At 41.2% G+C, this 24,330-nt stretch overlaps 1 protein-coding gene across 38 annotated transcripts in view; it reads left to right on the forward strand.

The window, feature by feature from the left end:
- The window catches only part of LOC306980831 (receptor-type tyrosine-protein phosphatase delta), a 441,722-nt gene that overhangs the window by 168,446 nt on the left and 248,946 nt on the right, over nucleotides 1-24,330 (forward strand). For all 38 annotated transcript variants that reach the window (XM_079580272.1, XM_079580307.1, XM_079580305.1 and 35 more), the window contains exons 5-6: nucleotides 4,870-4,983; nucleotides 21,933-21,976. The gene's annotated coding sequence lies outside the window, so the exon portion shown is untranslated. The remainder of the gene's footprint in view (nucleotides 1-4,869; nucleotides 4,984-21,932; nucleotides 21,977-24,330) is intronic.

Consider the following 24,330-nt stretch of genomic DNA (forward strand, 5'->3'; position numbering starts at 1 on the left):
ATTTGCTTCTTTTATTAAGATTTCTGATATGATACCTAAACATGCCGTTACTTTTTTCACTAATGTATAAATATGTAAAACATCCTGATTTAATGAAACATGTTAAACATTGTGCCAGCTTGAACAAAACAAAATTTGTTGAGTATCTTTCCCCAACCCTCTTACGCTGAACTGTCCGGTCTGATAGTTTCCAGGCCCAAAACATAAAAGAACTCGGTAATACTTTAGATTACAGCCCTGCAAGTTCCATGTGTAAGTACAGGAACACATCACACATTAACCTCTTACCCTCCCACCTTAACATTTGAAGCATTTTCATCACAAAACTGATCGAAATGGATCTTTTTCCTTGCATTGATGCCATGTTGTCATTGTTTTTTATCGTTGTTACTTTTTGTTGTGTTTTTGTCACATTTTTATCACGTTTTTGTTGCATTTTCATTCTCATATTCCTTTCGTTATTGTCGCTTTTTTCAAAGAGCTTCAGGTGGGGGTTAAGAGGTCAAAGTGCAAGGTTTAACAACTGTGTTCAAAGAGTAACACCGGTATACATTACAGGGGTAAACAAGTTTTTTTCGTGGAGGGCCGAAAAACGGCAATGGCCAAAATTCACAAATGTAGCCCAAAACATAGCACCTTTTTCTATAAATATTAGTTTTATGCATCATATATGGCCTATTGGGGTGTTTTGCCCCCCAAAAATGTGAACATAATGGCACTATTTTCCTCATTTTAGAGTGTTTTATGATGTATTTGGTCCATAATTAATGTATCAATATTTCTTTAAAATTCTCCTGGGGGCCAAAGGTTTTATGCTGGAGGGCCGGATTTGGTCCCCGGGCCTGATATGTGATGATGTACCCCTGGTGTACAACATGTGTAACAACGGGCTACAACATGTAATGAAGACAGGGTGTTAAAAGTCATTAAATTGTGCCAAAATCAAGGCCTTAAAAAATCATCAAGCATTGAATTGCATTAAAATACCAAAACTATAAACTATAGGCTACAGCTACAGTTGTGGCTGAACCTGTACTAACATGTACTTTCTTGTTCCCTGTACCTACACATGGAACTGGCGGGCTGTAATCTAAAGTGTTACCCAGAACTCTAATAAAAGAACTCTCATGCCTTCAAGATTGCAGGAAAATGACCGTGGCCAGTGTAGCAGTCTGACAGCTAATAGCCTTGTATTCGTTCCCGTTTTGCTGTGAGCATATAGGAATTCCAATAGTCCGATGTGCGTGGAGCCGCCCTCCATCCCGGCGCTGTGTTTTGGATCAATGTTTGCCTCGCTGCTGTCCCCCCCCCTGAGGAAGACGGAGCCGCTGTAATTGGGGCGCTCGTGCTGCAGAGGCCACAGAACAAGCACAGCATCCCTTTATATCCCAGATGAACTTATCATTGCACCTGCATGGAGGAAGCAGCGGGCTATTTTAAGACTGAGGCACTGTACAAAGTCGGAAATTAACTTTACATGTATTTCTGTGTTTTTCTTCTGACTGCGTTATGCACATTAGAGAGACTTGGATGTTAAGGTTAATTGTTGCATTATGAGCAGAATCCTTTACCATGCATTAAAGCACTCATCTGAGACGCCTCCCTTCCCCTAGCTTCTGCGCATGGTGTTGAAGGCATTTTTGCAGCGCGGTGGGCGCATCGGTGCCCTACACTTGTCACATCATATTTTACAAAGAGGTTTTCACAGCGAGAAAGGAGGCTGACCTGGTTTAGAATAGCAATGAGCACAAAAACTTCTGGAACTCTACTTAGAAAAAGTGCTTACTGTAAATGAGGTATAAAAATGCTTGTCCTGTGAGGTCAAGCGCATGCAGCTACAACAGGGGAAAAGCATTACTGCGGATAGCTGTTTGGGTTATGCACTTTAGGGGGGAGGATTGTTAGGATTATGTGGTGAAATCAGCTTTTTAAACTGTCGATCAATATACTTGTAAATGCTGTACGTAAGTCTATGAACATGAAACAACCCCCGCCTTAACACGTTTTCTCCAGGCTGGCTTTACACAAATCTAAAATCTTCCTGCCTTTAGAGCTTACAACCTATTGGCTAGTGTAACGCCTCATTTGAAAGCTAAGTTGCGCTACCGCTGCTTTTTTGTCCATTTTTAACCGCTCTTTCTTGTTCATTTTTTTTTGTTTGCTTTTTCATCACTCTTTAGGCATGTTTTTGTCACTTTTCTGTCACATTTTGTAAGTGTTTTCATCTCTTTTCTCATCTTCTTTGTGGCTTTGATGTTGCATTTTCGTCACTTTTTTGTTGTGTCGTTGTTGCTTCTCCGGCATGTTTTTTTTTTTTTCGCTCTTGATTTGTGTAATGCCAAACTGCCAAAAATGTGCTTGGTTAAAGGAACAGGCCACCGCTTCTCCATACTGAGATATGTTCTTACCTGAGCTCAGAAGAGTTTATGCGCACCTGTCTTTGTGTGTGCCCGTGGAAGAGCTTGGTCGCTTTTAAAACCGTTTAGAGCTATAGGAATATACTGGGGGAGGCCAAATCTTTGGTTGTTTTGCGTGACTGAGAACACACAGTTCGTCCATGCTGTGATGTGTTCTTACCTGAGCTTAGACGAGTTGATACGTACCTGTCTGGTCTTCGTGCGTGCCCGTGGAAGAGCTTGGTCGCTTATAAAACTTCACCCCCGTTTGGAGCTATAGGAATACATTGGGAGAGGCCAAATGCTATCAACATCTTTGGTCGTTGTAAGTGCACACACAAAGACCAGACAGGTACGCATCAACTCGTCTAAGCTCAGGTAAGAACATATCTCAGTATGGGAAAATCGTGGCCTGTTCCTTTAAGGCGAGGGTTAAGGTGTTAAACAAGCCATTTTTTCCCCTTGAAGTTAGATTTTATACTTGGTGAGGACATACAAGTGCATATCAACAACACTAAATTTTGTTCAGTAATTTCCATAAACTTCAACTTTTACACATAGACTTGACCTTCAAATGCTACCGTGTCGTGTTCAATATGTTTGCAATGATAATAAATGAACTTATATAAAAGGTCTTCATTCAATTGCACAACAGAATTCTATTAGTATTTCTAGCCATAGCCCTCATATACATTACACACTGTTTATATGGTTTGCTCGATCCCTTATGGCCAAACCTTATTCACCGCGCTGAAAGTTGCCTTCTTTTAGACCTATTTCTAATATATGTGTGTGCTCGTATGTGCCTCTGCGACCTCCATGATTTATTACACTGCTTAAAGGGACGTGTCATTTTATGGGGTCACGCGAACAACATGGCTGTTCAACACAACGCTGCTCTTTGCCAACTCCTGGCGATGGCTGTGTGTACGTTCAAGAAACCCACGGCGCTGCAGGCCATTTCAGTGTATGTGAATTTCGACACAGCGAGCGACAACATATAGTCACAATCTGTAACCCTGGCGTCATGGTGCGCTGTCGCCCGAGGTGAAGCATCACTTTTAACAAATGCCAGTTGTACATCATGTATGACTTTACTGGATTCTGCCCAGACATGTAAAGGAATTGACTGTATGTTTGCTCCTGTTTGGTTTTACCCAAATCTTAAAGCTTCCCGGCTGGAGTTTACAGCCTATAGAAGAAGAAGATCTTTATTTATATAGCGCCTTTCACAGACATAGTCACAAAGCGCTTTTACATGAGACAATTGAACATTCACTCCATTCTCGGTGGTAAACTACGTTTGTAGCTTCAGTTTCCCCTGGGGGAGACTGTCAGAAGCGCTTTCGCGACTACACACGTCTGCGCCAGCATAGGCATAGGCATAGGCCAGGCCACGCCTCATTTGAAAGCTCAGAACTGATCTGAACTTTTTTTTTCATAGTCGTGTTTGCAGTGTTCTTAGGGCTGTCACGATAATTACTATATCGACTTATCGTTCAATATAATGTTGGGCTCGATATTTATCGTCTGTATATTTACTAGCATTCCCCCGATTCTTGCTTTGATTTCAAAGTAAATTGAGGTACTTTATATTTCATGTTTATTGCAGGTTGTTTGGTATTTCAGGATATTATGATACACTTTTAGAACAAAGGTTTACTGACGGTTTCTTGTATCGTTAGAGTCAATAATATCGATTATCGCGATACTTTCCTGCCTCAATATATTGAACTTCCAATTTATCGTGATCTCGTATCTTTTTTGTCATGTTTAAAAAAAAAAAAAAGTGTCACATCTTTGTTGATTTTTCATTGTATTCTTTTGTTTCGTTGCTTCTTTATGACTTTTATTGTCACTTTTTTCATGCCTTTTTTCCGTTCCTTTTTCATGGCTTTTTTGTTGCGTTTTCATCCTCGTTTTCATTTCTGTATAGACACTTTTGTTCAAGCTTTTAGATTTGGGTAAAGAAAAATGTGCCTGATATAAGGGATCGTAATACGCTTCCCAAAATGTACTGCTACCGGATGAACAGCGCGAGACAAAAGTATTTCAAATAGCCTTTCTGTTGAGTATAATAACGCCCTGCGACACAATGCTCTACATTGTGCGTTTTATATGGCTGTTGATTGAATGCATTTCATACACAATACACATATATATTTTCTTAATCTCCCCATTCTAAAGCCTTTCCATTCCCTTTCTCCTCCAACAGTTTTAAATGGACCTGTGCATTGTTGAAAAATAGTCCTTAAAACCAGCCTAATTTTAGAAACACATTTGATTCTCTCATTCCCTTCTCCTTTCACACGAGGGATTAGGCCCGTCAGGCAAACAGCGCCAGCCGACTGTGATGTTGCTATTGACAGAATAATTGTAAGCCTCATGCTTGTCTGCGCACAGTCTCTATTGTTACATACCCATTCTTTTAGAGTAATAGCATCTTCTGTTTTTCTGTGTTTTTTTGTCCCAGCTCGGGGCAAAAGGGGGGGCATTACTTGGATGGTGAGTCGGCGAGGTCAAAAACGCAGCAGTGGGCAAACATGATGGCGCCTGTGTGAACCCGACCGAGCAGCCTCAACTCTTGGTAAGTGGGACGCAAATGTATTAGTCAGTGTTTGTTCAGCACGACGTGCAAAATGGAGGATTGAATATTTCATTTGTCTGTCTGGCGCCGCTGTTGGTTCTTGTCGGGAATAGGGACCGGAGCTACAGTGCATTGTCTTATCCGGAAGTTTTTATTCCCTAGCCATTGAGGATCTGCTTGGTACATGAATTATACAGGAGGTAAACTGTGACAATTCTGCCTCGTTCTCGGTAACAGGCCAATGTGGAGTGTTAAATTAAGATTCCTTGTTCCTACAGGGGCTCAAGACTCGGTCTCGGGGGTGGCTGGGATGGGTATATGAGTGCTTATCTGGTTTAGTCTCGTGGTCTGGCCTTGAAGGGAAAGTGTTGACGCCGAAAGAGAGATATGGTCCAGCTGTTAATAAATGAAGAATTAATTAGCTTTTACTTGGTCTCAGCATTAGTTCAGTTGTCCAGAGCAGGTAGTTCCTCCACAGTTGATCCCTTTTCCTGCCAAAATATAGTCCACCTTTTGTCTCCACAGCGAGCTGCCAGGTCGCATATAGCAGTCCATCTCTGTGCTTTACTTTCCGGTGTAATTTGATCAGCAGCGGGGGTCCGATTGCAAGCTGCTGTCATTCCAACTTTCCAATAAACCAGGGCAGCGCCTAATCCAATAAGCAGGTACACTGTTATCAAGAGTCCAAATAAGTAAATATCTTTGATGTTTCTGACAGACAGGACCAGGATAGGTAACCGACGAACCGACGACCAGACGACTTCCCCTGTCCCCCCTTGTTGTGAAAAAAAACCTTAGCAGTTGCGCTGAGGGACCACTAAATCAATTCCATAGTTTAGAGGTTCGGGAGGACAGTGAGCAGGGGTCCAAGAGGGGGATAAAAGTCAGAGGAGGAGCCAGGAGCGGCAGAAAAACATGTCTGTACCCGACAGAGACAGGAATTAGACTCTGAAAATCAAAGACAAAAGTAATTTTACTTATTTCAAGATTACTTTTTGCAGTGCAGGACCCCAGCTGCCCTGGGGTAGACTGACGGAAGCGAGGCAACCAGTCTGCGCCATCGGCCCCTCCGCCCACCACCAACCACTCACTCACACATTACATTCGCTAGGCTTCCTGGTGTTCCCTAACAGTCTCCCATCCAAGAACTGCCAGGCCCTTCCCTGCTTAGCTTCCAAGGTCTGACGGGATCCGGCATAGCAAAGGCGGTATTTTAAAATACAAAATTACGTCCACGACACTAAAACAACCCATTAATTGACGCTTTATAAACCTTTGTCTGTCACGGAAAACTCCCGTGCCACTGAGAGCAAACATATGAACTCATTAACTTACATATTCAATCGTGGGAACTATTCTGACGGTGTGGGAACTCAAAAACACCCTTCATTCCTGACTTCAGCAGCCTTCGCTTTACAAACTGCACACTTCAGACAGACGTCAGAGCCGCGTGGCCTAATTAAAATATTCAACACATGACGCAGATCTCATCAGTTACAGAAACGAGTGACACACTTCTTTGTGAAAAGTTTGGAAACAATCGGTCTTGACACAAATCTGCGGCGACGCGGCTAAATTGAATGCGAGCGCACAGTTGGCACCGCACACTGAATAATGAACCGCGTGTATTCCTTTATGACTAAGAATATCGAGGGCCTAAGAGCTCTCAATCACAATAAATTTAGATCATTGTTGTTTGGATGTGCGTCAATGCCCCAGCTGAATGCCGGGCTTGAAACATTTAGATTTTATGTGACAGGGCACAGAGGAAATGCGCTAGATCAATAATGTATGAAGCGATCTGAACGGGGCTGACTCGCGAAGGGGAAGCGGCGCACAGAGCAGCGCCACCGAAAAACAATGACAGCAAACTCTTCATTTATGAATAAAGGGAGAAAATTAGTTCAGGAGTTCAGAGATGCACAGCAATGGGTCGATCTAAGAATAGAATTGGCGTTAGATAAATGGGGGTCTTCTCATTAAGCTGATGTTTGTTAAAAAAGAAAAAAAAATGCCTTAAACAAGTGCATTTTCCCCAGTTCGGCTTTACCCAAATCTAAAAACTTCTCGATTGCAGCTTACAGCCTATAGGCCAGTGTAAAGCCTCATTTGAAAGCAAAGCTACCTACAAAACTCATCTAAGCATCTTCCTCCTTACGATTGGCAGTATTCGTCCTTATTGGTTGTGTTTTCATGACGTTTTTTAGCTTATTTTGTTTGAGTCACGTTTTTGTGGTTTGATCACAGATACAGTACACTAAAAAAGAAACAGAAAAAAGCATTGAAAAGGTGACAAAAACGAGATTGTGATACAAATGCATCAAAAATGTGGAAAAAATTAGTTGAAAAATTTGAATCGAGTTAATTATGGCTTTTGTAATGAATTAATTGCATTTAAGCATCATTTGTCATCATTTTTGTATTTTTAGAGGTATATTTTAGATGCTTCTTTGTATTTTCCTGCATTTGAACTCATCTGAAGTGGAGATGTGAGGCCTGTGTGAAAATTTCAAACACAAACAAATAGGTTTACGTCGGCGCTTAACTGTGTGAATAAACAACTTTGACGGTCAAATAGTTTTTGGCTTTGCGTGTTGTTTGTGCCTAAGCAAGGAAAAAAAGAAACTGAAGTGTTGAAAGTTAAGTGCGAATAATTACAATTCATATTTTTAATCGCACTAAACCTTATGTAATGTATGTAATTAATCGTCATTAATCGGAAAAAGCCCAGGCCCTAGAAAGAATACATCAAAATGCATCACAATATGACAAAAAATGTGACAAAAAAGCAACAAAAATGTGATACAAACGTGACAAAAACGTGACAAAAATGTGACAAAAATATGTAATAAAGCAACAAAAATATGACAAAAGCGTGACAAAAAACATGACATAAAAGCAACAAAAACGTGAGAAAAAAAAGGAAAAAAAACGCGACAAAAAAGCAACAAAAACGTGAGAAAAATGTGACAAAAGAGCCATGAAAATATGATATAAAAAAACCAAAACAAAAAATATTAAGCTTAAGCTTAGATGAGTTTTCCAGGTCTTAGCTTTCAAATGAGGCGTTACACTGGCCTACTGGCTGTAAGCTCTCCAGTCAAGAAGCTTTTAGATTTGAGTAACACTGGAGAGGATGTGCTCGGCTGACACGGCCGTCCTCCATGGGGTCGATGGTTATGTCGCCCGCCCGCCCGCCCGCCCGGCCTCTCTACATTCTGCTGATAACTCTCTGCACTTCAGCCTCTTGAACTCATTCACCACCTGGATTCCCTCCTCCCACGGGACGGTTAGATGAGGAGTCAGACTCTTCTCTCATGCCACAGCGCCTCATCAGGCCTGAGCATCAGGTCTGAGTGTTGTTTTGTGTGATCTCTGAGGGGAACCACTCACTGTTTGCCAAGCTCCAAGCTTCATTTTCTCAGTCCTGGCCCGGTGTGAGAACATGTGCTCTGGCTGCTTGTACGTGGCACTCTTCACCCAACTATTGAATTTACATAATACTGTACATGAGCACCTTTTCAACCTTTGTCTCAGACTTACAAAAAGTCTAGTTCGGCTTTACCCAATTCTAAAAGCTTCTCGACTGGAGCTTACAGACAATATCGGTCAGAGCAACGCCTCATTTGAAAGTGAAGACAAAAACTGATCATAGCTTTTTTGGTGGCATTGTCGGCGCAGTTTTATCACATCTTTTTTTATTGCTTTTTTCGTCACGTTTTTGTCACGGTTTTCTTTCGTCATTTTTTTTTTTGTCACATTTTTGTCACGTTTTTTTTTTCCGTCACATTTTTTTTCCATCACGTTTTTGTTCCGTTTCGGACACGTTTTTCCGTCACGTTTTTGTTCCGTTTCCTTCACGTTTTTGATCTGTTTCTCCACGCGTTTTGATCACGTTTTGATCACGTTTTGATCACGTTTTCGGCACGTTTTCGGCACGTTTTCGGCACGTTTTTGTTTTGTTTTTGTTCCGTTTCCATCGTGTTTCCATCACCTTTTCGTCACGTTTTTTTCACGTTTTTTTCGTCACGTTTTTTTCACGTTTTTGTTCCGTTTCTCATCACGTTTTCCTCACGCTTTAATCACATTTTTGTCATGTTTTTGTTGCTCTTTTAGGGCTTTTTCATCACTCTTAATTCGTGTTATTGTTGATTTTCTGATAAGGTTTCCTCGCTGCATGCGTTTCATCCTTTTGTTGCTATTTTGACACTTTTTTCAATAAGCTTTTCGATTTACTTAACTATTTAACTGGAGAAAACGTTCTCAGTTCAGGTGGGAGTTAAGAGGTTGACTTATTGCAAACTCACTTTTTAAACCCGAACACCGACTCCTCTGCTGCACTAATGCGATTGCTGACATGTGTAAACTCCCAAACTATAGCTCAAAGAATATAATGTGAAATAATATTACGGATTCATTTCCTAGATGTAGCGGCGCCCTGTGAAAGTGAAAGCTGCCCCGGCGTAGAGAGAAAATCCTCGCCGTGGGCCCGCGCAGTGATGGAGTAGGGAAACACGTTCAGAGCGGTATAAATATTGCAGTGTGAGTACAAGGAGAGCTTTTTGAACCATGAATTATTACGGAGTCCAGTGGCTCGCTGCCAGGAGTATATCTCGCAATAAGCTGCGACTGGGGAATAGTGGGCGCTGGCGGACCACAAATAACCAGCGACAACGCAGGGATCCATCACACTGTTGTGCTCCGGCTCTCTCCACGCCACAGTGGGTGTAGGGCGCTTTAGAGAAGTAATATTCCGGAGGAGGGCTTCAATCAATCCATCGACCATACAACTTTATTCAGGATTTTTATTGTAAGGTTGGGCAACAAAACAATGAAATCAAATCGTAATATCACGGTTTAGATCTGCTTATGTGGCGGGATCGTCATGTAGTGATTCAGGCACAGACTTTTGGTCGGTCTGTGAACTTTCTAAAGCAGCAGATGAGTTTTGTGTTGGTGGTAATTGTTGTAGTAGTAGCAATAGTTGTAGTGGTACTTACATCTAGGGCTGGGTACTGCTTATTTTTTTTCAATGCTGTACTTTAACGATACTTGGTTTTTGATACCAATACCTGAACGATGCTTTTTCCGATACCTATGGGTGGGTGATCTGTAAATTTACAAAATAGGGTCCATTTCCAATGTCAGGACATGAAAATGTGAAAATTGAGTAATAGTTTGGGGAAAATGGGAGAAGTTGTGGCAAAAATAAGGGGAAAAAAATGGGAATAAATTGGGTAAAAATGGGGGGAAATAGGGAAATTATTAGTTTAACCTCTTATCCCCCGCCTTAACTGAGCGCATGTTCTCCAGTTTGGCTTTACCCAAATCAAAAAGCTCCTCGACTGTAGAGCAACAGGGTAACGTCTCAGGAAAAAAGATTGAGTCAGTTAGTTGCACATACCGGTGCTCATGGAGGTTCCAGCGTGGATCAAAGTGGAGAATTTATTAATACCTTACGCCAACGCGTTTCAACTCAAAAGAGTTAGATCATGTGACCAAATTGATCATGTGACAAACATTTGATGTAAAAACACAATTTATGTGAAGACATAATTGCAATAAGCAGAAGATCATATACTGTGATGGTAGACCAGGCGATATGAACAATATAGTATTTCAACAGTTCAGTGTACAATCACAGATAAGGTGAAGAAACAAACCTTTACAAAAAAAAAGGTACGGTGTAACGTCTCATTTGAAAGCTAAGACTTACAAAGTTGATCCTGACTTCGTTTTTGTCACATTTTTAAAGCGTTTTTGTCGTGATTTCGCATCGTTTTTGTCACATTTTTATCATGTTTTTGTAATATTAATTGTTTGTTTTTCATCGTTGTTTCATCACTTATTTGTCACTTTTTTGTGGCTTTTTTTCCCGTCGCGTTTTCCTCACATTTTCGTCTAGTTTTTATTGCGTTTTCATTCTCGCTCTCGTTGTTATATTGACTTTTTTTTCCCCAAGACGTTTTGAGATTTGGGTGAAGTCGAGAAAATGTGCTCGGTTCAGGCGGGGGTTAAGAGGTTAGAAAATATAGAGAGAAAAAAATTGGGCAAAATGGGAAAAATCATTTATTAGAGTCACTCCCTTTAACGCTGTCCCTGGTCCAACAGCATCAAAACTTGGATCCAAAGACACTGTATACGATTTTCAATACTTTACACTTTTCTATACCAGTAGCCCCTGAACTTTTTTTTAGATACTATACCCATGATAATCTTCCAACTCAAGAGACACCCAAGCCACCCACCCATCTTTTCACTATCTGACTATCTGATTATGCAAATACAAAAGCATACAGTACATACTTGGATCTGGACCTCTGCGTTATTAGAATCCCAGTCATGTCAGGCATTTTTACTCTTTTCATGATAAGAAAGAAGCAGAAAATTTAGGAGGGGAAGAAAAAAAAAGCATAATCCCTAGTTTGCTGACATGTTTCTTTTGAATAGCGAATGTCTGAGAATGAAAGATATGGGGGGGGGGGGGGGGGGGGGACTGAATCAAATGTGTTTTATGTCAGATAGCGGATCGCGGTCTTCTATGAATCTACGCTAAAACCACAAACATAGGATTAGAGATTAGCGTGTCAGGCGCGGGGAAGGGACAATAACGGCTGATTAGAAACTCTATGAAGATAACCTTTGTATTCAGTCGCCTGTAGGATATAATGAGTGTCTTTTGTGAAGGTGATGAATTACAGGGTGTTTGCAATGTGGGGAGAATCCAAATGTACTCAATTGTTTTTCATGTATGCAGTGTAATAGGACACGTTCACCTGAATCATGGTGCTCACGCAAATCCAGTACAACGCTGACGACTTGTATACATTTTACTTGTTTTGTCTCAGGAATCCTCTTCCTTTCATACACCCTTCCACTCAGTAACTCTGCACCACTAATCCACTTTACAATGATGAAAACGGGAGATCTAAGCAGCCTCCTATTTCAGTGAGGAATCTCTTTGATCATTCTGGCTTCAGACGCTTTCATCCCATTTTATCTAGTTGGCCGGCATTCAGTCAAGTAGTGTCTCCCAGCCAAACTTTGATTCCAAAGCCGTCACAAGATGGTGCTGTGGTTCCTAATATAGCAGCGGAGTGGCACTGTCAGATGCTATGAGGTTCACATGGAAGAGGTGCATGCTGGTAATTCATGTGTTTTAGGAGAGTAGTTACTTGGATAGGGTGCACCTGAACACTGAACATTTTAAGCGCATTACATAGGTTCAGTAACAGGCAATTCCCTAGACATAAACCCCACATATAGGGAAAACATATTTAAATATTTTTCCTATTATATCTATGTGGATTCTCTTATCAAGTATTTGAATAAAGTAGGTTTACCTGGAAAAATAAGTAACACAAATGTTTCATTTTAGGGGCTCAAAGCTCAAATAATCTTACTTTACTCTTAAAAAAAAAAGAACATTGGTGTTTGTAGGTGCTATTTTGAAGCTGGCGCACCTGATTTTTTTGGTGTAGAATACATTTATTTTTGCCACCTCAGAGTACTGTATTTTTCGCACCATTAGGCGCTCCTGATTATAAGGCACATTATCAATGATAATGTTTATTTTCATAAATAAGGTGCACCGGAATACAAGGCGCATTAATAATGCTGGTTTACCTGCCAGAAGTTGATACATAGGGTGCACCGGGATATAAGGGGCACTGTTCAAATTAAAGGCTTGTATATGCGCCTTATATTGCGAAAAATACGGTATGTTGTAAACACAGCAAAACAGAGACCTTGTTGTATTGTCTTCATCTAAACTTTAATTGAGCAATGGATGATAGAAGTCTAATTTTAATTTTGGGGGTGGCCGCCCCTGCTTCACTTTGTCACCACTCAGTGCTATATATGGGTGTGAAATGTGCATATAATTACATTACACTGAAGGGACTGTGAGAGCTTGAAACAAGTTTGGGCCAAAACAAAAAATGTCAGTGTTTGAACAGAGAAAATCAGGTACCCCAGCTTTAAGTGCAGATGGTGTCACCAGAATGTGAGAAAAATGCATTTCCAGAAATTGATAATCACTTTCCAATTTCCAACATATACATAGTAAATTGCCAAATAGCAATCAAACATGAAAAGTGTAAATCAAATGAAAGCGATCACCTGCAGTGTCGCCCCTTCAGACCCCAAAATGGTTTGCACTCACTGTACACCGTGACCGGCTGAAATCCCTGCAGTTCCTTTGGCTCCCAGTAGATGGCAGTCTTTCAACAAAAACCCCTCTCGGTTCCTCCTCCTCCTCACCCCCCTATAGTCTTCAGTAGGTGTGTGCCTTTACCATCATCGCCGCCTCCTCTCCCCCTCGTACCGTCTTCCCAGCACGACGCGAACGCAAAGTGACAGCTCAAATGGACTTTTACTGTGCTTGTAACGAACTTCCCGAGCCCGAGACACAGAAGGAAAAAAAAAACAAAAAACAGTTTGTCGTTTAATATCTACAAGCCTCCATTTCCCCTATATACCGCTTGTATTCTTGTAACAGAATGGCGTCACCCTGTACACACATGCACGTTCAGAGAGGCGCTCCTCGCACACACACACTCACACACACACACACACACACACACACCTTATTGCCATCTGTCGGTGCAGCGGCCCGTGTCTGTAGCACTGGGAGCGGTTGGGAGAAGGGGGGGGGGGTAACAGGCAGTGGGGAAGTCTGTTGGGTGTGTGCCGTGGGTTTGCGTTGAATCCTCACATCCGCATCCCTTGGCCGTCCCGCTGCGCTTTTGTCTGTCAAAGAAGCCGGTCTCATGACATCACCGCCGGCGGGGTCCTGGCTTCCACCGGATTTTCATGATTTATTTTTTTGGGGAGGGAGAGGCTCGTTTTTTTTTTTTTTTGCGGCGCAACATTAGGAACGAGTGTTGTGTGGTTGGTGCGATGCATGGTTAATGTGCGTCCTCCTGGAAACTCAAGAAGAAGATAAAAAAAAGACACATTTGACTAACAAACACTGCTTTAGGTCTGCCTTTGTAGCAACGCGGGGTCAAGTAATGATGAAGGGAAAAAAAACATCGTCTTCCCTCCATTAACGGACGAAATGTGTTTTTCCTGTTCACAATACTGGCAATTTGAATACAGCGACTGCCCTTTCTTCCTCCTCACAACAGCTCCAATAATGTGAACAAAGCCTCCCGCCCTCTCTCCGTCCCCTCCATTTAGACAGCTAACCAAAGTGCCTTCATAACCGCGCTATATTCAAGCGCAGTGATAAGGAATGGCAGCCATCAGCAGGCGATTCCAGAGCCGCATAGGACTGTTATTGTGCGTGCGTATAAAATTGATTTATGTGGCCTATCACTTAGCCGCCACAATATGTGGATGAATACGGGCCTAATATAATATTATGGAAAGAGTAAGAGGGCAGAGAGAGGGCCAGGTGCTGCCTCGAGGTGAGAAAAGAAGTATGGTCAAAAAGCACTGGCTAATGGTGGGGATGATGCTGTTGTTATACAGTGATGGGGCCGCATTCTTCTTTTCTTTCCCTTTCTCTTTTTTTTTTATGAGGGGTGATGACTATTTTCAAATTTTAAAAGGTTCTTTAATCTCAAACGTTGGCAACAAATCAGTTCCGAAATCTGTTCTCAGGATAATTTGCCTTTTCCTGCCTTTGTCCCGACTTTATTGACACGCGCTACTCTCAAAATGAGTCTTCAAATTTTATAATGTGAAGATTATTTTTTACTGCAGCACTTTTGGTTCACTGCAGTGTCTTTCCAGTTGTTGCTGTTCGGGCTTATGGGGGATTACCGTAATTTCCGGACTATAAATCGCTCTGGAGTATAAATCGCACCAGCTAAAAAATCCAAAATGAAGAAGAAAGAAGCATATACAAGTCGCTCCGGAGTATAAGTGGCACCAGCCTTGGCAACTACATGGGCATGGAGGCGTAACTGCACCGTTGACAAGCCTCTCTCAGCATCACGTTGATCAAGCTCTCATTTTCAAGCTCTGTGGCCATCTAGCTTTTAGCTCACAGTTCGTTTTTTGTTTTGTTTTTTCTTCATTGCACCAAGAGTAACCTTTTTTTTCACCAGTCCCTCAAAAGTTTCTCTCTCACTCCAAACATTCTTTCTGCGGCTCGATTACGTTTTTTTTTTTTCTTCAGTGGTACAGGAGTGGCAGCTACTGGTACACAAGCCTAGAGCTCTCTCTAGCGACTGTCAGTGTGAAAATAACAAACATGTGGAATTATATATTTTGATATATAAGTCGCACCTGAGTATAAGTCGCACCTCCAGCCAAACTATGAAAAAAAAGTGCAACTTATAATTCACAAAATACAGTATATCATTAAAGGACATTTTTTGACATAAACGGGCAATGTTTGGAGATGAAACAAATCCCGTCCTCAGTTCACGCCAAGTTGCGGTGGGCGGTGACACTCAACAGTGCACAGGTGTCGATAATTGCTCCCAGTCACCGGGCAAACTCCCAAATTCTGGTTTAATTGAACAAGAGCGCCCACACGTCCAGGGAGACAAATTATTAGAGTCCGGTGAATCAATACAACCTGACATAAGCCGTTGTTTATGTCCAGAAATGTTCAGGTCAATTTGACATATAACAAACAACTGTTGACCACATAATACGTTCCCATAGAGACAGATATGTTGTTGTTGTTTACAGATGTCGATTATGATTTGCTTTTTTGTGACCAGGCGGAGAACAAAAAAAGGAACGTCCATTAATTTGCAATGAATCTGGCGTCCCTCGCAGGTCCCTATGCTTTGCACATCATACGTAATCAAGAACTACAGCCTTGGCTCTCATGTTTACTTGTTGGCTTGGCGCGGCTGTCTTGTCCGCACTTGTAAATCAGGTCCGCTGAGGTAGCATAATAATGATGACGATGATGACAGCCAATGCGCAGGGGAGTGATAGAGGGACACACTGAGTTATGGGCTCGGGGACGGGCGCCCACCGCTGAAGAGCGCCGCGCAAATGGAGGAGCACTTTCACCGAAAACACACAAGTCCCCAGATGGAGCTTAATGCCGGAGTTGGCCAGCGAGCCGCCCCCAAATGAGAGCACATTAGCCGCACAAAAGCCACGCAGTCAAACAGGCGAAGTGTGTTGGCTACATATTTAATGCCAGAGCAAACTCGCTGCTGTTATGACTTCAGACCGAAAGAGTCCACCAAAAGAGCGCGTGTGGCCTTTGAAAACTTTGCTTAAAATGTAGCACTTGTTGACCCCAAAGCCACGATTTTAGACAATGCCTCAATCAATGCTAATCACTGGAGATGCACCGATGCAGCTTTTTTGCTAGCGATACCGATACTGGGGTTTGAGTATCTGCCGATATTCACAGATATCAAGAGACTTTCTTAAAAGCACCTTTCTCTGAGTGAAAAAATGTATTGACCATTTTCTCCATTTTAAGATCAACAAAGTCATATTTTATTGTAATGATATTACAGATCAATTATCAATTATACAAACTAATGGATAAACATTAAACAACGATGGACTTTTCTACACTAAATATCTTTGGGTGTATGACAGGCTTTAAGTTTAATATAAAGAACTCACATTAAGTGATCTGATCATTACAAATATGTTACATCAGTTATTTCTTAAACTAAAATACAAACACTTGGCTTCAGCAGTGGATATTTGATTGTATTAGGCTACTTCATGTATTTCAATCATAGTTTCAGACCCAGCCTTGATTAGTTTTTGTTAGAATTAGCATGCTCCTGCTAGCTTTAGCATGCTATTGTTGGCGCGGCGATCAAAAATACATTTGCGGAGGTTAAAACTAACTCATTGATTTAGTTCTCCGGGTTCGTAGCTTTATAATCACTTTGATTAAAGTGGTAAAAGTTGTGTTTTTAAGGCGTTGAGAGCCAAATCTAGTATCGGTTCAATATGGGTTATTTGTAGCTGATATCGTATTTTTTCCCAGTATTGGATCCGATATCCGATTCCAGTACCAGATCGGTGTATCCTTACTAATCATGCAATGCAAAAAAAAAAGGCATTTAATAATTTGTTGCTGAGAATGCCCAAGACTTTATATCATCTTGCTGACTTTAAAGCAGTACTAAGTAACTTGTTTACCTTAATAAATCCTTTTCGTAGTCCCTCTGGGTGTAACACAAGTGTTAATGGGATGATTGGAGGGTCTTTCGTCTCCCCCGGTGTCTCCACAACTGCAACTTGACTGCCACCGGACTGGAGCAACCAATACACACTAATAGAATCACGAAGAAGAAGCTAGAAGGCTAGCGGGCAAAGCTAACTGCGGGCTAGCGCCACTTTAAACTATATTTACAGCCCAGTTTGAGTGAAAAAAATATTTCCATTGTGTAATTGGATGTACAATATCCCTCTCTCCCTTCGCCTTTTCTGTCAGCGTAATATCTACTCTCAGGACAATTCATGAGTTAAAAAATCGCATCTTGCTACAACACCTGCAGTTGCACTTATGGCCTCTAGGGGCAAGAGTTACTTAGTTACTTTAATTTGCCAAAACATACAGGTGTCTAAGCAGAAAGGCTGTTAAATAATTCCACAAAAATATATTTCAATCGTGTCGCCTATTCTGTGCTGCATTGTTGGCTGTAAATTGCCACAAAATCCCCCAAACTAATCTTTCAAAACTTCAAAATACAGTTGCTCTGTTTACTAATTCCCCCTAGTTCTCAAATAAATTGGATCGTTTTTGCTGCATTGTTTGCTGCGAAGTAACCGCAAAATCCTAAGCGGGTGCTGTTGATTTTTGATTCCGGACTGTAGCTTTATGCTCTATTGACATAATGTTTGAAAATGCCAAGATGGACGAGCAGATATATACACGCGTGCACTTAAGTGGATGACCTGCGCTGCATTTTCATTCACTGCAGCGAGCATTCTTCTCAAGGCATTAAAGTCCCCTTTGTGGATGAGCGATCATTCACTGGCATTGATCGTCAGCCATGATAATATAATCAGGCATAATGCGTGACAAGGCTGGCCGCTCCGATAGATCAGAGCTGCTGACGGCGGAGCTATGCACAGGTCATAAACCCTCACCTTCCCTGTTTGACCTCGCATCAATTTGCCTCTTTTCCAATATGAATGCAAATAACAATGCGTTTTGGCTGACATGTTTATGGTTATCTCTCTATCTACCGCTCGCTCCGCCTGCTGCCCCTAAATGTGCTGATGTTACCGCTCTAATGGGATTCCCGAAAGGTAACCTATCTATCGCTCGCCACTGGTCACTTTACGAGAAGCCCGCACCCACTGACGCCCCCACCCCCCACCCTCACCTCGACGCTGACATTTTCAAGGCATCGGTTTGAACGAGCTGAATGTTTGCAAATCTTTACAAAGTACATCTCTGACAGTTTGGTGCCATATGGACCATCTCGGAGAAGCTCAGGGGAGTGGTCTCCTGCTGATGCTCAGAGTCAGGACTAAACACGCTGAGGCTGCGTTTCACTTTTATGCCACGGAAATGTGAAACCCTCAGATTAATTTGAAAATCGCACAACAGAAGAAAAGCAGAGCAGGCAACACGAATGGAGGCTTATTGAGTGATTCTTTACATTATGGTTTAGGTTTGTAATAGTCTTTCAACCTCCTACCTCCCGCCGAGCATTTTCTCCAGTTCAGCTTTACCCAAATCTCTCAACTGCAGTCTATAGGCCAGTGACCTCATTTGAAAGCTAAGACCTTCAAAACTGATCTAAACAGATCTTTTACCCCACTTTTCAAAAGTTTTTTTTTGACAAGAAAGTGACAACATTTCGACACATTTTTGTCACTTTTTTTTGTGGCATTTTTGTCACTTTTTTGTACATTTTTGTCACTTTTTTGTACATTTTTGTCACTTTTTTGTAAATTTTTCGTCACATTTCTGTCACTTTTGCGCTACATTTTTGTCACTTTTGTGTACATTTTTCGTCACATTGCTGTCACTTTTTCGTCACATTTTTGTCACATTTTCGTCACTTTTTCATCACTTTTTTGTCACTTTTTTGTCATATTTTTGTCACTATTTTGTTGCATTTTTGTCACTTTTTTGTCATATTTTTGTCACTATTTTGTTGCATTTTTGTCACTTTTTTGTCATATTTTTATATTTTTTTTGTCCCGTTTTCGTCACTTTTCTGTAACCTTTTCGTCACATTTTTCGTCACTTTTTCATCACTTTTTCATCACTTTTTCATCACTTTTTCATCACGTTTTCGTCATATTTTTGACACTATTTTGTGACCTTTTTGTCACATTTTTGTCACTTTTTCGTCACATTTTTGTCACTTTTTCGTCATATTTTTGACACTATTTTGTCACTATTTTGTTGCATTTTACGTCACATTTTTGTTGCATTTTCATCATTTAAGTCTCGTTTTCTTGTCACTCTTTAGATGCCTGTCTTTCAAGAACTGGAGAAAACGTGCTCTGCTCAGGCGGGGGTTACGTGTTTAAAACAAACCGCTCTTTAAAATGACCCTGTCCCACAAAAAGACCCAGAATCCGCCCACCGCCCATCACTGAAACATAAACACGAAGCCCTCGCACACTCTGGCCCGCGCGCTCACACCCCCTGCCCGTCTTGACTTGTGTATGCATTGAGCTGATAACTACTGTGGTTCATTTTCCCCATGGCAAAGCACAGTAAAAAACTGGGGAGTAATAATTGCTTTGGGGGGTGGGGGTGGGACGAGGACGGCTAAATATGCTTGATTGCCTCCTAAGCTTCGGTGCTGTGTAATGAAATATGGCTGCTGCAGACAGAGGCTCCCGTGTGATAGCTTTCTTGTCACTTCCTCGGCGTAGTTTTTTTCCCCTCTCTCTTTCTCTCTTTGCTCCTGTGCAGCTTCGATGTTGTGCTGTCTTCTTTTTTTTCTTCCTGCCTTTGTGTAGACCTGAGTCCATCAAAGGTTTCACCGCCATTGAAGACTTATCTAAGCTATAATGTATTAATTATGAGGCGCCAAATCCGGCCTAATTGAGTATTCGTCACATCAAAACGACAGGGCCCCCCTAATGTTCCTCTGTTTTACTATTTCATTTGTTGATTCATTTATGTGGACACCGGGGAGCGGGAGAGGGAACTGGGTAACCTGGAACTCACCAAACCATGAATTAAAACACAGAGATGTGGTTACGTAAACAGACAATTTTTATGAAACCAATGTATTCCTGGTTTAATCTCATTGCAGGATGTCAGTGTTTGCTTTTTCTCCAGTTCAGCTTTACCCCAAATCTGAAGGTTTATAGCAGGGGTAGGCAACGTCAGGCCCGCGGGCCAATTCCGGCCCTCCAGCACAGAACCTCTGGCCCTCAAGATGATTTGGAGAAACATTATTATGCAAATAAGATCAAATTCCTTTTACAGTACAGAAAATGCAAGAAAAAGTGTCAGTATTTTAAATATATGTAAAACGTAAAACAGTGATTCTCAACCGGTGGGTCGGAGGGACTTTTTTTTTTCAATATTTTCCTTCTGAAACTCCATGGAATTTCAGATTTAAAGGCATATCTACTTATGTGGGAAAACACAATGTTTTGTACAATATATGACAAAAAAGGTGAAAATCTTCAGTGTAAATCAGCCTATAACAAGTGAAATCCATTCAGTTATTCAAAATAAACTCTTTAGATACATGTTAACTTGATTATAAAAAGTTTTTCTTCCCTAAAGTAGCGTAACTTTATACAATGGGGGTCCCCGGGTTGTTTACGTGACAATTTTGGGGTCCCAGCCAAAAATGTTTGGGAACCCCTGGCTTACAGGCCAATGCAACACCTCATTTGAAAGCTAACACTGACAAGACCGATCAATATGGATCCTTTTCCTGGTCTTTTTGCCGCCTTGTCGTCCCTTTTCTTTTCATTGCTCTACTGACAAATTTTCACCACTTTTTCATCACTTTTTTTTCACTTTTTTGTTGCTCTTTTGTTGCATTTTCACCCTCGTTTTGGTCGCATTTTTGTTGCTATTTTGACACTTTTTTTTTTTTAATCAAGAAGCTTTTAGATTTGGGTAAAGCCAAACTGGAGGAAAACACGTATTGACTGACTTCATCATTCATTCTCACACGGAGAGAATCCGAGAAGCCAAAAAGCACCTAAACCGCTTTTATGATTTGCTGCAACACACTGGTACAGTATGAAAAAAAAAAAACTGTTTTTTTTTTTCCTTTCTTTTCTTTTTTTTTTAATCCCAAAAGGGAACCTTGCAGGACTTTAAAGCAAAAATGCTCAAAGAAAAGCTATTTTGAAGCGCCCATTGAAAAAACAGTCTGTATAAAGTATCTGCAGTCCTTGTGTCAACATCAACACCCAAATTTAATCTTGTCAAAAGGAAAACAAGCCGGCCTCATTTATACCAACAACAGAGTTTGGGCTAATCATCATCCCATAAAATACTCAAAACATTTGGGAAGCTAATTAGTCAAATAAATCATTATCTTATGCAGAAATAAAACAGAACCTTATCTACAAATGAAGATTGTGAAACTGCTCAAAAGCTGTATCTCCCTGTCCCCGATGGCTAAACAGGAAGTTAATCCCTTACAAGAATATAATGTATTTAGCAGCAAAACAGCTTGAATCTTGCCGACGCATTTGGTGTACCACTTTTTCTCCCCTTTTTTCATGTTTCTGAATAACCACAAGCCCGATTTGCGGCGCGACTTCAAGAAAAAATGTAATTACATGTGTTTTGTTTATAATTCTCAAAGCCAATCAATAACTGTGGCTTAAGACATTCTCTGTTGCACATTCAATTTGACGTTCTTTGGACAAAAATCTGCTCCCACCGCGAGGATCCACACATGCGGGAAAAAAAGGCGATACTTGAGCTAATTAAATATGTCACGTGTGTTGGAAATAAAACATTCTTCATTTCTGCCTTCAGTATCGTGTGGTTTAAATGTGATTGTAGGAAATTCTAGTTGAAAATATACGTTTGTTTTGTTTGTTCACAGTTCTCTTTCCTGAGACGTCATCTGCAGGATGAGGCCTCCAGCAGGTAAGAGTCTGAGAACTTTAAGACACACTGTGGCCTTCTTTTGTTCGGGTCGAGGTTCATTTCCAGCTGTAGCCAGTGCACACTTTTGTTGTGTCCTTGGGCAAGACTCGTTACCCACATTGCCCATCTGTGAATGTGGCCTTTGAGTGAGTCATTGCCGGTTGTCGAAAGAGGTCATTGTCTTGGATTTTTTAGCCAAGTATCCAGCAGTCAGTCACAGGGCAGCTGCGGCTACAGCTATACATGTACTGTATATACATGTCCACACAGGGCTATACATGCACTGTATATACATGTCCAAACAGGGCTATACATGTACTGTATGTACATGTCCACACAGGGCTATACATGTACTGTATGTACATGTCCACACAGGGCTATATGCACTGTATGTACATTTATACACAGGGCTATACATGCACTGTGTGTACATTTATACACAGGGCTATACATGCACTGTGTGTACATTTATACACAGGGCTATACATGCACTGTATGTACATGTCCACACAGGGCTATACATGCACTGTATGTACATTTATACACAGGGCTATACATGCACTGTATGTACATTTATACACAGGGCTATACATGCACTGTATGTACATGTCCACACAGGGCTATACATGTACTGTATATACATGTCCACACAGGGCTATACATGTACTGTATATACATGTCCACACAGGGCTATACATGCACTGTATGTACATTTATACACAGGGCTATACATGCACTGTATGTACATGTCCACACAGGGCTATACATGCACTGTATGTACATGTCCACACAGGGCTATACATGTACTGTATGTACATGTCCACACAGGGCTATACATGCACTGTATGTACATGTCCACACAGGGCTATACATGTACTGTATGTACATATCCACACAGGGCTATACATGCACTGTATGTACATGTCCACACAGGGCTATACATGCACTGTATGTACATGTCCACACAGGGCTATACATGTACTGTATGTACATGTCCACACAGGGCTATACATGTACTGTATGTACATGTCCACACAGGGCTATACATGTACTGTATGTACATATCCACACAGGGCTATACATGCACTGTATGTACATGTCCACACAGGGCTATACATGCACTGTATGTACATTTATACACAGGGCTATACATGTACTGTATGTACATGTCCACACAGGGCTATACATGCACTGTATGTACATTTATACACAGGGCTATACATGCACTGTATGTACATGTCCACACAGGGCTATACATGCACTGTATGTACATGTCCACACAGGGCTATACATGCACTGTATGTACATTTATACACAGGGCTATACATGTACTGTATGTACATTTATACACAGGGCTATACATGCACTGTATGTACATTTATACACAGGGCTATACATGTACTGTATGTACATTTATACACAGGGCTATACATGTACTGTATGTACATTTATACACAGGGCTATACATGTACTGTATGTACATTTATACACAGGAATATACATGCACTGTATGTACATTTATACACAGGGCTATACATGTACTGTATTTACATTTATACACAGGGCTATACATGCACTGTATGTACATGTCCACACAGGGCTATACATGCACTGTATGTACATTTATACACAGGGCTATACATGCACTGTATGTACATTTATACACAGGGCTATACATGTACTGTATGTACATTTATACACAGGGCTATACATGTACTGTATGTACATTTATACACAGGGCTATACATGTACTGTATGTACATTTATACACAGGAATATACATGCACTGTATGTACATTTATACACAGGGCTATACATGTACTGTATGTACATTTATACACAGGGCTATACATGCACTGTATGTACATTTATACACAGGGCTATACATGCACTGTATGTACATTTATACACAGGGCTATACATGTACTGTATGTACATTTATACACAGGGCTATACATGTACTGAATGTACATTTATACACAGGGCTATGTACTGTATGCACATGTCAACACAGGGCTATACATGTAAACTAAATGTGCAGTCATGAGTTTCTCTCCTTTCTCTAAATGGTACTCATACTCAAGAATACTTTCATCTCTGTACAAGTAAACAAAGTGTACCTTTTCACCATACCTGAGTTTGTCTTTATTTAAGAGACTGTTGAGACGGGGCTTGAGTACATCAGCCGATATCACATCTCAGGGATAATCCAAATCTGCATTCCGCCTCAGACCCTCCCCTGACCTGCACGGTGAAGGAGGAGGGATTCCGACTATATCTGGCAACCCAAAGCCTTTGGGAAAGTGACTGGCACTGATGGGACTGGACTAGGAGACTGCAGCTGTGATGGGTGC

This window comes from Gobius niger (assembly GCF_951799975.1).
Source record: "Gobius niger genome assembly, chromosome: 21".
Classification (NCBI taxonomy): domain Eukaryota; kingdom Metazoa; phylum Chordata; class Actinopteri; order Gobiiformes; family Gobiidae; genus Gobius; species Gobius niger.